Source organism: Panthera pardus, unplaced genomic scaffold, assembly GCF_024362965.1.
Source record: "Panthera pardus isolate Hobbes unplaced genomic scaffold, ASM2436296v1 HiC_scaffold_1, whole genome shotgun sequence".
In the NCBI taxonomy this organism is placed as follows: Eukaryota; Metazoa; Chordata; class Mammalia; order Carnivora; family Felidae; genus Panthera; species Panthera pardus.
The window spans coordinates 29,168,813-29,184,935 of record NW_026526654.1 but is presented as its reverse complement, the minus strand read 5'-3'; the positions used below and the strand labels follow the sequence as shown (position 1 = coordinate 29,184,935).

Below are 16,123 nucleotides of genomic sequence, written 5' to 3'. Positions count from 1 at the left end.
CGTCAGTAAATGTTGTAAAACACTATATAATGAAATTAAAAATATAATTTATTTAATCTTCTTTGCTCAAGTTTAAATCAGGAATTACAGCCAACCTTTTCTTCTCCAGCTGTTTTTGGAAGCAATAAGCCTGAAAATACCACTCTTGTGGTTATCAACGATCACGTATGTGTAAAAATTTCTAGTATTTATATATATACGCACTAGCAAAATTTAGTAAGCAGATAACCAGGGTTATTATCTTTTAAATTATAAAAGACATTTGTCACATCCCACATCATAGGGATTTTTAATATGAATGCCTGTATTTGCACTTAGATGGCCTGGCCAAAGAAAGTGCCAGGCTCTGCCATTACGGATATAACGAATGTCTACAATATTCTTAAGATTTGTGATGTTGTAAGCATAAGTGTAAATTTTGAATAAATGTATGGAAGGTCAACAATGCATATTTAAAAATAGGTAACAATCCATACATTTAGCATTGACTCATATATTGCAACTTGATGGTTTGATTCATTTTTGTCCATTTTTTTAAGAGTTTAATAATCAAAATATATCACCAAATTTTTTTTCTTTATATAAAATTTAATTAGGTGGAACTAAAATGAGAATAAGGCTTCAAGACAATATATCTTTTTCCATTGCTCTACGATGTTGCAAATCAATTCACAACCAAAGCAAATACTAGCAAATTTGAATTACATCTACAACTCTCTTATTACCCTTCTAAATGACCTATAATTTCAGTTCAATTATGTAATAATTGTGTGTAATAAAAACTTGAATATGGAAAATAGAAAATAAGTCCTCTCTATTACTTAAATAACTTCATAATGTTAGAATATGAATATACATATAATATACATATTGAATAAATGATAACTACATACATAATTATATACACATACACTAAGTTATTATTTATTCATCTTTCAGAGAACATTTCTGTGACTTCCCCACCCCCAAATGAATTTTGGATTGTATGCAGATTTTTACACAATGCTAATTTAACACAAGTTCATTTGGGTGTGATTTTCCCTCCAAAATGCTTCTAAAAACTTATTTCCAGCATTAAGACAGTAAGTAAGAAATTTGTAATCATGAGTATCAAGGAGTTGGTGATGTCAGAAACTGAATTCAAAGGCCTGTTAAGGCCGTGCAGTAATGTTTATCAATCAAAAAGTCAGATATCAGAAAATAGGGATAGGTGAGTTCTGTGATAAAAGTTTTGTGTCTGCTCTTCTTAATGCCTTTTCCTCCCTCCCCCCACCCCCAGCCCCAAAATGCACTGTACTTGAGCTGGCCAGCATATGACTCTTTTTGCCTAAGGGCTTTCTTTTGTTACATTGAGATGCACAGATGTGCTAAGATTAAGGTTCCCTAGGCAAGCCCTCAACCAATAAATGAAGGAAATTTGTGCACCAGTATTCTGGCTCCCTTTTCACATGGAAGGAATAGCTCTGAGGTGCTTGTTGTAGACTTGCTCACAGAATTCACCAGCAAGATTAAGCTCCAATTACCCACAGCAGAGGCTTGCTTGCTAATGCACCCTATGTTGGATTTTGGCTCTTTTCCCTTCTGTCTCACTTCCACTTTCCTTGCCAGGGTTTCTTGGATCACCACTCAAATAAACTACTTGTATTCAAATATTTGCCTCAGGATATGCTTCCAGGGGAACTGAAAACTAAAATATCTGTCTAAATGTGTTTGAATTGCAATAAACAAAAACCTGTAAAAGGCAAAATAAAACACACGCATCTCCTAATCATTCTAAGTCTTTACTGGAAACTTTCAATCAGGACCTACTCACAGGGTTCAGTCAGCAGGCTTAATTCCATTTTTAACTGTGGTCACAGAAGAGGTTGAAGCATATCGGCCCAGTATGATTCAAATTGGAGTCATTTTTATGCTAGTATATCCCCAAGCCTACTGGTTTTTTTTTATGCTTTTATGACTGAATGCCTAGGAATGAGGCAATTCATGAAACTGTTATGAATTTTAGTTTATAAACCCTAAGAACAAGATACCTTTCTTCTGTATATTTTTGATAAGTCAAATCAATCTTGACTTTAAGCATTTATTCCAACAGGAGAATGGGACATTTAATCTGCACCATTATCATTAGTCTCCCTTAGCATGAGGGCAGAACCCGGTTTCTTAAAGCCAAAATGCATCATGGTCCCCTCCAGTTGTCAATTTAATAGGCAGTGATGATATCCCCTTTATTCCAGTAACTTTGTCCTCTTCAAGTCAACTGCTGTTCATGTTTGGGTTACCACACTGTTTAACAATGCTCAGATTTCTAGAACCTTCCCACATACCACAAAGACACTAAGAGGTCCTGCCAGAGAACAGGTGAAAATCATGGAGGAGTCCTAAAGAGTTTTGGGGTATTTCTGGGAAATTTCCTTTTGGTCTGAGGAAATTTCAAACTGTCTCAGACTCTTTTTCCTCTTCTTTTGTTTCCTTCTCCTCTTCTTCATCTTCATTCTCCACCTAACCTCCTTTGCCTCCCATCTCCCATTACCATTGCTTCCATCACCATATTCCCTCTCATTTCAGCCTTCTTCTCAAAAAAAAAAAAAAAAAAAAAAGTTTATAATGAATTACAAGGCAGATAAGAAAGCACCCTGAAGTACATTTTTGCATTCCGTGTGGGCACAAACTTGCCCAAAGGTTGAGAAACATATACCTTGCGAGTAGGTTTATCAACAAGTAAAAAGAATATCAAAGAAAAAATATCTTAATTCATACTTCAGCATTTTTCTTCACTATAAAGTTAAATGGAACCCAATCTACATTATAAATTAATGTTTGAATTTAATACTGTGTATCCAAAGTGGGGTAATTATAATAATAGATTAGCATGTTGCACTTAATAAGAAGAATTTGCTATTTCTCTTTAGTTTTTATCTTGTCATTTTTTTTTTGTTTTCTTAACAATCTATATGATAATATACATTATATGTTGGAATGGTATTCTGAGAAAATGTGATCATTTTGTTTTCTTACTACTAGGAAATACTAAAAAGTAAAGATAAATCTTCAGGAGCCTAAAAAATATTTTTTTCTACCATGTTTTATCCCAGGTCTTAAGAGTACTGAACACAAGACTACAAATTGAACCTTACTACTTACAGATGGATATACAGATAATTTCCTGTAAATAGATCTTCAAATATGTACCCTGGACTGCTACCAAGATATCGTGGTTACTCTACAGTGGTGAGCAATTACAAAGAGACCCTAATTGTCATGGTGATGCTTTTGTTCATAATAGTATTTTTGGCTTTTTTAATTCATGTTTTTGTTAATATTTTGCTGAGTGAATCCATGGGTTAAGTTTTCAGAAATCCATTTCCTGATGCACTGCATGTCTAAAAATGTATTTTTCCCTCCACACTAATTATTTACTCAAGCCAAGTATAGAATTCTAGGTTCAAAATCCTTTTACCTCATCACTTTGCTAAGGCTAGTTTGAGTTTCTTTACTTTCATTCTTAAGCTCTGAATTTTTTTTAGAATGTTACTGCTATCTTTAATGAGTGGAATTTTTATTTTTTCATTATTTCATTTTTATTTTTTTACTTCTATTTTTATCCTGAATAAAAGCATATGATTTAATTTGGTTTACCCTAAATGTAGAACCTAACACAGGGACCGAGATAGAGCTAGTTTATTCATTAGATAATACTGGGAAGCAAGAGTAAGGAAGCAGAGAGCATGAGACAGAAAGGGGGAAAGGCAGTGTAGGGTATATTACTGAAAATGCTGATGTAGCCAGTGGGTAGTCAATTCCATCAGGACCTCTGAGAGACACACAGGCACATCTTATGACGTTTTGTCTAAAAGCCAGGAGGTTGGAATATCTGCCCATGGCTTCCACCCTCTACCAATCTCCAAGTGTTTTAATTCCCCCGAATTTCCAAGATTCTCTTATATGGAGCACAAGAGCTCCTAGAACTTCCAAGAAATACTGAGACAGGAAAAGAGAAGAGATGTGCATTCGTCAGGTAAAACTTGGTCAGCATACCAAGCACCACAACTGAAATCCTAGGTGAGGGTTTGACAAAGAGAACAAAAAATTGTATAGTTAAGTATATGGTTGAAAAAGTAACATGAAACTGTTACTGAGATCTAATTGATCTCATCTCTCTCTCTCATATCTCAGGGGTTGCTGGGCTCAGAAAAACAGCACTAACAAATTCCCAGTTGCTGAGGGCAATGTTCATCTGTCATCTTAGACCCATTCCCTTCTTTACTTTATCTACACTTTCAATCTACTACTCTTGTATGCACCTTAGCAATGCCTAGAAAAAGTACTGTGTTTCTTGACCTTTATCTCCCCACTCTCCTAGGTGACCAGTTGTATCATCTTAGACTTTTGCACTTAAAAAGTCACATCCTTTAGGTCATTGTTGGTCTCACTTCCTTTCATCACCAAGAAAGAAAACTTATCAAAAGAGTTTCCATAAGTTCTCACCATCATCTCTACTATTAAAAGATAAACTGATGCAAATTGAAAATTTTTAAAGTTTGATTGAGCAAAATTGATTCAAATCAGGCAGCATCTAATATAGCAGATAGAAAGGAGCTCCAAGGAGCTGTACAGAATGAAAGACTTTTATAGGCCAAGGGAGTAGGACAAGGAAGTTGCACTAGGCAATAAAGGAGGTTGGCTATTGCAAGGACACTTTCCCTTGGGAAATGGAAGGGGTCTATCAGGTGGATTGCCTAATTAGTGTTGATCAGGTGATTCTTGACTGACTGGTTTAAGATTCCATTCCTGGGAGAGTAGAAACTGTAATTATGCTAAGTCATAGTTTGGTGACATGGGTCTTAATATAGGCAATTCCTTTTGAAGCCTGTTGTCGTGTTTTTAATATGACACACTTTTATTTGTGATCATAGATTTGTCTCCTTTCCTTCTATGAGGATGAACCACCTCAGCTCCTAGCTAAGGTCAAGCTCTCTACTTGGTTGCTGTATGCTGTTGGGGAAATACAATTACAAACAAAATTTCCTGCCAACCCAGGAAACCTCTTCAAAGAAGAAGAGAAAGAAAATGGTTTTATTATTGAAAAAGCATTAAACCAGAATGTGATGTATATCAAAGGTAGTCTGCTAAAGACAGAAAGAAATTATCCATTTACATAAGTCAAACAGACACAATCCATTAGATACATCTTCATGACAAACTATTCTTAACTAGGAGGAATTGATGGCACCATTGGTTACACATAGTTCATCCTAAATTCACCTGGTAATTATGACCATCTGTGTTAGCTAATTGGCTTTATCCAAAGGAAAAATAAACTTCTATCTTTATGAGAGAAAGTGGTTTTGCAACTTGGAGTGAGGCACCTACTGAAGTGAAGCCTATCTTCTCTCAGAAACTGGGAAATAAGGGCTTTATATTCCTTGATGGTTCTATCTCAAAGGGAAGCTTTCCAGGCCCCTGAGAAAAACATTCTTGACTGTGAGACCAGCAAGAGTTTCTTAAGCTTTTAAATGATTTACATACATGTATCAAAGGGGCAGAGAAAGAATTTACAATTACCTAAGGAAAATGCTACCTAAAGAAAATGTTCCAAGAAAAGGAAAGAAGTGGGGAATTTCCTTCCCTTTTTGCATGGGAAAAAACATTACTTTCACTTTGAATTTGTTTTTACCCTTACAATTCCATTCCTTCCTTTCTCAGTATCATCAGATTCTTCTATTCTCTGGACTGTTCCCGTAAATATAAAATATGCTGTGATTTCTCTCAACCAAAGAATTTAAAAAATTAAAAAAAAAAAAACAAAACTATGTGCTTTTGACTCCACTTTCTATCAATGTATAGTCCTATCCTTTTCTTGACACAAGATTTCTTGAAAGAAATTTCTGTATAATCTGTGTCCAATTTCTCTTTCCAGGCTCTTTTGAACACACTCCACTGACAACAATATCCATGGTGCTGTTTATTCATCTTTCTTTACTTATCAACAGCATTTAACACATTGACTAAATGTGCGTGTATATTTATCTGTATATATGTATATATATATACATGCATAAAATCATACATATATAATCATACTTCACATATAAATGCACATATATATATATACAATCATATTTCTCTTGCCATTTTAATTTCTCTTCTCATTGGAACTCATTTCTTCATTTGGTTCCTAGTTTGCCATACTAATTTTCCTTCTTTCTCTAGTGAATATTCCTCAGTAAGCTTTGCTGGATTCCCCTCTTCAAAATCCCAATGTCATAACACTAGAGTCTTTCTGTCCTTGAACTTAGCCTCTATCTATATTTACTCCTTTGGTAATTTTATGTGTCCCTGGCTTAAATACTACACACAAACATATGCTAATTATTTATAAATTTCTACTTCTAGCCTAGATCTCTCCTTTTATTTTTTTTTATTTTTTAATATGAAATTTATTGTCAAATTGGTTTCCTAGACCTCTCCTTTTCACCACAGACTCATGAACCCCAATGAATATCAAACACACACATAAATTTAAGATACCCAGAGCTGATGTCCTGATATTCCCCACACATCTGCTCTTTCCACAGTCTTCCATGGTTTTGTAAATGGTAAACCTGATCTCCAGTAGCTCAGGTTCCAAATTTGGAGCTATTACAACACCTCCCCATCATCTCCTATTCTTCTTTTCCTCCTTTATTTTTCTCCTTTGTTCTTATGACTAGACGATATGTTGGACATTTTACATGCTTACCTTGATTACTTTCTACTCCTTCGGTAGAAAGTAAATTTCATAAAAAATATTTTCTTCATCATTACATTCTTGTGTTTGATCCAATGAGTACTCAGTAAATATCTGTTGAATTAATGAATAAAAATGAATATTTTCTCCATTAGACAAATTTTATCTTTCATTGCCTGGATGCTAAACTACAAAGGAATAAAGAGGAAATATGTTGAGCTACTAAGATGGATGAATCTGAGGTTGAGAAATCCAATTTAATGAGTTCTAAAGTAGATTTATATAGCATTACTAATGAAAGTTATTTCGAATTTAAAATGTCCATGCCTGTTCTTGTACCTGGAATTTTCATTAGTTGGATTATAACTGCAACTGATCAAGAGAAATTTTGGTATAGAAAATTCAATCTCACCAGTTAAAATACATCAAGCTTACTCAGAAGTATTTATATCCTCTTTACAATAGGTCATTTGCAATATTTCATAAATAATGTGCTCTCACCAGTATTTTTCTTTTTCTCCCCCACTCCTGGGCTTGCTAACTTCTCTTCTATTATGCTTCAGGTAATCTTACTGGCTCTGACAATTAATTTTTTTTCCCCAGTTCTATCTTCCTTTGTGATAAAAAGAATTGAGTTTTCCCTGGAGTAAACTGCGAGCGCTGTAGGGAATAACTGTCTTCACTTCAGACATCGGTTGCTCAGAAAAACTCTAGACTGATACCTCAGCATGTAGACACAATTGTAGATGTTTCTTTAATAATCTGCTTGTGTTCTCTGCACCAAGCAAGGAAGGCATAATCTTTAATATCTAAGTAGACAAAATTATATTTATTTACAAGTCATTGTGTTTTTCTTTGGCTTGACATCAGTCATTTGGTTGAGCTCTCTAAAGTCACACTTCTTTTGATCATAAGCACGTTAACAGGTAGTATTTTTAGTATGTTTTAAAATTGACCTCACTCTAGAAAAAGTAGTCATTCCTTTTGCCATGAAATTGTTTTGCTAATGCTATTAAATAATAACCATATTAAATTGATAAGAATTTAAATAATGTAATATTTTCAAACAAGAATTGTACTAAGAGCAGTGATATTTAGAATTTAGAATGCCAATAAAGTCTTTTAAAATACAACATGGACAAAATAAGCCTTAACATAAAAATAAATACGATTTTGAATGTAAAAGGTTTCATCTTAAAAATGTGAACTCCATTTTGTATTCAAAAATTAGATTGTGACTTTTTCTTATCATGCATTACAGTCACAATTGTATGCCCTGGAAATAATACCTTGTGTGTGATTATTTTTCTGAGAATTATATACATGTTAACTCCACTTAAATGGAAAATACTATTGATCAGAAAAACTCATAATTTTGTATTTAAAAAATTATACTTTAAAGACTATTCCTGTCAGCTTGAATCCATAGTTTACAATGGGATCGTCCATAAATATAAATTACATCATAAACTATCACCATACTGAAAAAAAATATATATCTTAGTCTATGTTGATGCCACTTACTATATCTCTCTGAAGGATCATGTTGGAACCCCTCTACCCTTTTACTGAATTTGTGTAGACAGTTGCAAGCATACTGAAGATTTTTCATTCTCCCTTGCAAAACGCATAGTCTCTGTATGTTAGTAAGAAGTAGGTTTGTGTCAAAGGAAATTGAGAATCGCTATGTTAACTATTTCTCTGCAAATGATATATGTATTCTTTATGGCCACCAGCATATATATATATTTTTTAACTGGTAGAACCATCCTGGAAATAGAACAATCCGTTCCTTTGATTAGAGACTGAAGAGAAATGAAATAGGTTTCATAATATACAATTTTATACTGGGACCTACATGTGCACATTCATTCATTCATTTTGCTGAATAAACAACGCTTATAAGTAAAAAAAAAAAAAAAAAAAAAAAAAAAAAAGCCAAAACTATTCATATTGAATGTAAAAGGATCAGGCTTTAGGTCACTGATATTTGCTAACCATCTAAATTTTAACAAGATTACAGCCTATGTTTTATGTTTCACTATTTTCTCTTTTATGTTTACCATATTTTCTGGTGCCTAAAGAGAAGAGATGCTAACAATATTCTCTGAATGAATGTATTCACAGATTTAATGGTAATTTAAGTTTACAATAAAAGGCAATAAATACAGATTGAAATAGCCAATGATGATATTTTCTGCATAGGTTTTCATAAAGAAACAGTTAAAGTGATCTTAGAGAGCATATTTTGAATAATAAAACTTGAGTTGTCAATATTGTAATATTTGGTGGCAAACATATATAATGTAATATTGATAAAGACTTTTCACATTTTTTATGAGTGAAGTGATACTATATATAATGTTAAAATGTTTACAAGGACTGGAATCATGAAATGACTGATAATTTAACAAATACTAATTGCATACTGGTGGAAGTTCTTTCAAGGGAGTAGAAGCAATGTTGGAATCTCAAGGCATCCATTAAGTGCTTCATGGTCTCATGAAATTTCTTTTATTTTTTATTCCTTCATTTATTTTGAGAAAGAGAAAGCAGGGGACGGACTGAGAGAAAGGGAGAGAGAGATTTCCAAGCAGGCTCCACAAGACACAGGGCAAGATCCCATGAATCGTGAGATCATAACCTGAGCCAGAATCAACAGTTGGGACACTCAACCAACTGAGCCACAAGATGCCCAATCATGAAATTTCTAAACAAATAGTGGTAGATCCCCCATTGGCAGGGGATACACTCTGTGTATATAGTATAGTTCTGAACCCTATATATACATTTTTTTCTGTATATACCTACTTGTGGTAAATTTAATTTATAAATTAGGCATGGTAAGAGATTAACAATAACTAATAATAAAATAAAACAATCATAACAATGTACCATAATGCGAGTTATGTGAATGTGGTATTTTCTCTCAAAATATCTTAACTGTTACTGTCCTCACCTTTCTTCTTGCAATGATGTGAGATATAAAATGGCTACATGATGAGATGAAGTGAGGGGAAATGATGTGGGCATGATGACATAGCATCAGGCTACTAGTGACCTTTGGACTGTAAGTCAGGAGCAGAGTCATCTGCTTTGGGGCACAGCTGACCTTGGGTAGTTAAAACCATGAAAAGTCAAACAGCAGAGAAAGGGGGAACTACTGTACTATTAAAATCCCTGTTATATCGCACTCTTTAGAGGAGGAACCATCCTCAATTTTTAAGAAAATAGCAGCCTTTTCCTCAAATTTGTCTTTATGGATTGTTATAGGACTTCACTCAGTCTGTTAAAACCAAGTGATCAATAGGCTGCCTATTGTTTTTTAATTAATAAAATTAATGTTTATTTTTTTGAGAGAGAGAGACAGAGTGTGAGTGGGGGAGGGGCAGAGAATGAGGGAGACACAGAATCCGAAGCAGGCTCCAGGCTCTAAGCTGTCAGCACAGAGCCTGACACGGGGCTGGAACTCACTGACTGTGAGATCATGACCTGAGCTGAAGTTGTACACCCAAACCACTGAGCCATCCATGCACCCCAACAGGCTGCCTATTTTATCTAGATACAACATATAGCTTTGCAATTTACACTGAATTTTTAGATGTATTCAGACTGACGTGTTACCAGGATATTTTTCCCAATAAAAAAGATTTTCTTTAAAATATGACTTGGGGTCCCTGAGTATTTCAGTCATTTAAGTGTCTGACTCTTGATTTTGGCTCAAGTCATGACCTCAAGATCTGTGTGATACCAAGCCCTGAGATGGGCTTTGCTCTGTCAGCATGGAGCCTGCTTGGGATTCAATGTCTCCATCACTCTGCTCCTCCCTCTTTCATGCTCACTCCCTTTCTCTCAAAATAAATAAATAAACTTTAAAAAAAACAATAAAATAAAATAAAATAAAATAAAATAAAATAAAATAAAATAAAATAAAATAATAAAATAAAATAAAATAAAATAAAATAAAATAAAATAAATAAAATGACTAGACCTTGAAAGTTTTAATTCTGACATTGTATGCCTTTCTTGTTTAAGTTTCAGTTTTTCTTTATTTTATAATATGTATACATTCATGTATATGTGTTCACATATATATGAAATAAGCATGTATCTTAGGACACAACTAAATAAAATATAATATATATGTATATATTTTTGACTAGTCTTACAAGAAATGATTATGACATACTTATCTACAGTTTTGATAGCTTATAGTTGTGCAACCAATTTTTGTATAATTCTAAGATCCAGTTGATAGTAAGCCAAAATATTCATGTAATAACATTACAACCTTAAATATGTTCATTTATTTCAACAACAAAAGCTTGTTAAATTATCTGTAAGTCTAAGTAGGAAAATATACATGCAACGGACCCAGAAATGTTTAACATTGATCATTCTTTCCATATTTTGGTTGTTCAATAATTAACTTGCTATCTGTGGCAAAAACACAGACAATTTTTATTTTTCTAATTTTATCCCTCATTAGCTGTGTGACTATAAGCAAATGACGATCCTTGCTTTTCTAATGTGTAAAATAAAAATATCAATAGTGTCTTATTTTGTATTTATCATGTTTATCATTATTCTCATACTATGGTAGGCCATTCAAATATAAAAATTCTACAATTTATCTGCCTGAAAATATATCTCACATGCATACACCCAAAAAAACAAATGCAGGAAACTGCCTTTTTTTTTTTTTAGGATTTAATAAATGACAAGAAAAAAAAATTACCAATGTGAGAAAAAGGAAATCATGTGTTCCAAGACTTACAAAGTTTTAAAATGCTAATATCGATTAAAAAGTAAAATCTAATCTCATCTTTCTTAGAAGAAATAAATCTAAAACAAAATGTGTTAATATTTTAATTAAGAAAGTGAATGAACCTTCTTCAGTTATTCTAGATAAAACTGAATACATGGGCACTAGGGAATGTATATCTGAAATTCATGGTAGCCTTGTTTGTAACAGAAAAAACAAAACCCCCTAAATCTTCATTAACAACAGAATGGCTAAATATATTGTAGTGTAATCATGCAATAAAATACTAAATATTTAAAATATTTATTTTTATATTAAAATAAGTGAATCACAAATTGCGGTACCAAGATGAGTGACCCTCAAAAACAAAATGTTGAATAAAGAAAAGGAAGTTATGGAAGTGATAATAAAATAGCATTCACAGAACTTTTAAAAACACACAAAAAATGTAAGAATATACTCTATTGCGAAATATGACTATTACCAAATTGGAGAAAAAGCAGAAAATAAAATCTTTAGGACTAGTTAGCCTTGTGGAATTAGAGACATAGACAATCAGGGAGGAGTCTGTTCCAAGAAATGTTTCTATTTTTTCTATTTCACTGCATTGTATCTAGCATGCAGAACAAGCATAATTTTTGATTTATTCATAACAAAAGTTATTTTGTCTCATCATTCTTTAAATTTATTCATAGTAAATTTCTCTTGCTTCTCCTCTCTTCTCTAATAGTAAATTTCTGGTTAAACACTTGTCAAGTTTCAGGAGTTTTCTGTTTGCTCTTAGATAATAACACCGTTGAAAAACTTTAGGTTGCAAAACAATTTCAGCATAAAAATTAATATCTGCATGTTTCAATCTTCACAAGTAGCTTAGTCTTCCCAAGGTCTGCTGATGGAAGCCACCTTTTATCTGGAAAAGGTATCTGGGGACTGGTTACTTCTTCCCTGGGAGTAACCATTATTTCTAGGTCTCAAGACAGTATAAAGTGCCACTTTCCTGAGTTTAGAGAACTTTTTCCTGTTTTTAGTTTTACTTTTACATTTTCCTTCCTTTTTCCTTTTATGCTTTTGGTGAGACTCCTATCATTGGTGACTTGTCCCTGCAATGCCATGCCATGGGCAATATTTTCCTTTACAATATTCTTCAGCTTTTGGTTCACCAGTGTCTCCCCTATAAGAACTACTTTTAGAGACTCTTACCCCCAGCACAACTTTTCTGGTATAAGATTCCTTCACAAATGACCCTAAATACAAGTTCTACATCTGTTTTAGGATGCACCTATCTTAGATCTATTTGAAAAAGACTGTGAATACTTCCAATCTCTCTCCCTCTTTCCCTCCCTCTGCCATTTATCCTAAGGAAGCAGCTTGACAATACTTCCGATGCCCAATATTTTTCCTGGCATAAGTCCAATTACCATCCCCCAAATGCAGGGGTCATATACTAAGTGTTCTAGCAATTCTCTGAAGAGTCATTTACTTTAAGTATAGCTCATTCACCTTGGAGCAGGAATTTAGGTACATAGCAGGTCTTTCTTCAAAGAAATAGTCCAGAATTTAATTACCTTCTCTCTTCCTTCCTTTTGATATTTTTCATCTTTCTGAGAATTCTAAGAATTACAGAATTAGTTTTCATCAGTTTTAGTTATAAGTTTTACACACGAAGATAATCTTCCCACCCACTTTGGTAATTGTTATCTATTATCTTCATGCTGTACTCACAACTGAAGCAAATTGGTACCACCTTAATATCCTATTGCATATAATATATTTTGATGTTATAAAATATATTTTATACTACTAGTCTTATATTCCTACTATAACAAAGCATAACAAGTTTAGTGACTAATAAACAACATGGGGTTATTATTTTACAGTTCTTATAGGTCAAGTCTAACATTGGTCTCAGCAGACTAAAATCAAGATGTGGGTAAGGCTGTGTTCCTCTCTGGAAGCTCTAAAAGAGAACCCATTTCCCTGCTCATTCAGATGGTTGAAAGAATTCAGTTCCTTCTGGTTGTGAAACTGAGTTCCCTGTAGGCTGTAGCCTACAAATTCTGTCTGTATTCTTGTCTCTGTCTCCCTCCTTTCATCTTCAAAACCAGCAAAAGGGGGAGGAGCCCCTCTCATGCTTTGATCTCTCCTCCTTCTTTCTTATGTTGAATCTCTGATATACTCTCTGCCTTCATCTTCCACTCTTAAGAGCCCATGTGTTAATACTGGGACCACTTGATAATCTAGCATAATCTCCCTATGTTAGGGTTAGCTGATTAGCAAATTTAATTTCATCTGCAATTTTGATTCCCTTTTTCCATGTGATGTTAAGATATTCATCAGGGCCTAGGGTGTGAGTCCTAAGACTCACATCTTTGGTGAGTCATTAGTCAATCTATCACAGATGTCTATGAAATATTTCATAGATCAACAGTTTCTTCAAAGATGGTAACATGTCAGGCAAATACAAACAAATAAGTGTGTTAATAATGTCAGCCAGTCAAGAATTTAAGCAAAATGCATTTTGTGGAAAGGAGGATCATTGTGCAGAGGTAAAAGGGAAAATTTTCAATAGGACTTTAATAGTTCCACTTTTAAGTAATGAATAACCTACAATCTCAATAACCTCAATTTTTCAAACCACATGGAAATTGACAAAAACAACTTGGATAGAGAATATAAAAAAATGTTTCAACCTATGTCAGATCAGACAAGACACTGAGAATCTGAAAAATGTAGAATTTGAGAATAATTTACAGCTTAAAGATTATTCACTGTCTGTGATTGCTGGTTAGTTTGTTAAAAGATTTTCCCAATAGGGGCGCCTGGGTGGCGCAGTCGGTTAAGCTTCCGACTTCAGCCAGGTCACGATCTCGCGGTCTGTGAGTTCGAGCCCCGCGTCAGGCTCCGGGCTGATGGCTCGGAGCCTGGAGCCTGTTTCTGATTCTGTGTCTCCCTCTCTCTCTGCCCCTCCCCTGTTCATGCTCTGTCTCTCTCTGTCCCAAAAATAAATAAAAAACGTTGAAAAAAAAATTAAAAAAAAAAGATTTTCCCAATATTGTTCAAATGAATTTAAACTGAATGATGAATTTAAGAAAATAAGTGGAAAGAGTTAATTTCTGTAGAGGAACATTAAAATCTGGTCCTTAGGAGTTAGTTGTGTAACCAATCCAGACTAGCTAACATCACAAATTAAACAGTAAAGTATAGTATTTAAGACAAAGTTGTGAATCTACATATCCATTGCTCAAATCTTGACTCTGATAATCACCTCCATTTTTTGTCATGTCACTTAATTTTCCTTGTCTCAGTTTCCTCACATATATTCATTCTTGTGAAGATTAAAATAGTTAATAATACATGTGAACTTCTTAAAAGATTGCTCGGTTTCTAAAAAGCCTTTCGTCAACTTCAGTAATTAGGTCTAAGCTCCTAGGAGAAAAAGAATAGCACCTAGAAACTGAGGGAATTTTTTTCATTCAAATTATATCTGAGTCCCAGATTACCACCACTTATTGCTTGGGTGTATTATAATTTAACAATATTTAGGTCTTGGTATGAGAAATACTCTGCAGTATACTTCACTTCATGCTGAGTCAAGATTTAGACAGTTGGGTTCCACAGGATATAAGTGAAAACATTCTCTTTTGTCATACTTCTTGAACAAATCCATTCTGAGGGGCTAATTCCTTCCTATTAAATTCAAGGAATTTTTCATTACTTTTGTGGTTACTCAACACAACAACAATAAGAAGCCTCTTCAGTTGCATTCAGTCTCACCAAAGATTTGCATAATCAATAATTATATTATCCTGTGTAATAGCAAAACTAAACTTTATTTAAAGATTCTTCATTCAGTGACCTGGACCCACTTTAGACTGGAGACATAAGTGGGAAAGGGACATTTGGCAGAACTTTTCTCCTTCCCTATCTTACTCTTTTATTTTTCTCCTTTGCTTTTTGAGAATGGTATATGATTTCCCCAGGGAAACAGTGAGAGCAGAGGTTAGAAAGGAAGTTTAAAGGGCAGAAACATTTTTTACTCACCTAGTTGAGTAAATATGGTTTGATTGTGGCTTTCCTGGTGCTTGGAATGCAACCAAAGATACCGCTCAAATAGAGTACATTTTTAGTTTCTTCACTTAAAACACGACTGTCTAGAGAATACTGGAATTCCGTTTTCGTGACGGAAGCAGTGCATTTTCCTAGGCTGATTGCTTATGGTTTTCTCAGTGCCTACTCATCCAGAGGTCCGCCTTACTGTTGGCATTCCATGACCCCTCCAGACAGCCATCTGAAGCAGTGTTGTGAATGGCAGCAGCTGGCTCCTTCTCTGCATAGCACACATCTGGAACACGAGAAACAATCCAAAATTACACAAAGTGTAGCTAGTCTCAATAAAGTCTTTCTCTCTCCCTGTTTTGCCATCTCAGACAGATACAAACACGTCAAGCTCTTTTTAAATGAACTGCACATTGTTTACTATTTCCAAATTCCATGGGAATCTGTCAGCATGATGACATATCTACCCACCCTCTCCACTTCCCTCTATAGGGATGGGAAGGAAAATGGCAGGCAAAGTCTCATTTTTCCTCCCAAACATATTTTCTTCTTTCCTCTTTACATCAGCCTTTTTA

The 16,123-nt window shown here is 34.0% G+C and overlaps 1 long non-coding RNA gene across 1 annotated transcript in view; it reads right to left on the bottom strand.

Moving 5' to 3' along the window:
* Positions 1-15,823, bottom strand: part of LOC109264174 (uncharacterized) — a 113,923-nt gene extending 98,100 nt beyond the window's left edge. Inside the window, exon 1 of the long non-coding RNA XR_002078626.2 lies at positions 15,534-15,823. This is a non-coding gene — a long non-coding RNA (uncharacterized LOC109264174). The remainder of the gene's footprint in view (positions 1-15,533) is intronic.
* Between the last annotated feature and the right edge of the window lie 300 nt (positions 15,824-16,123).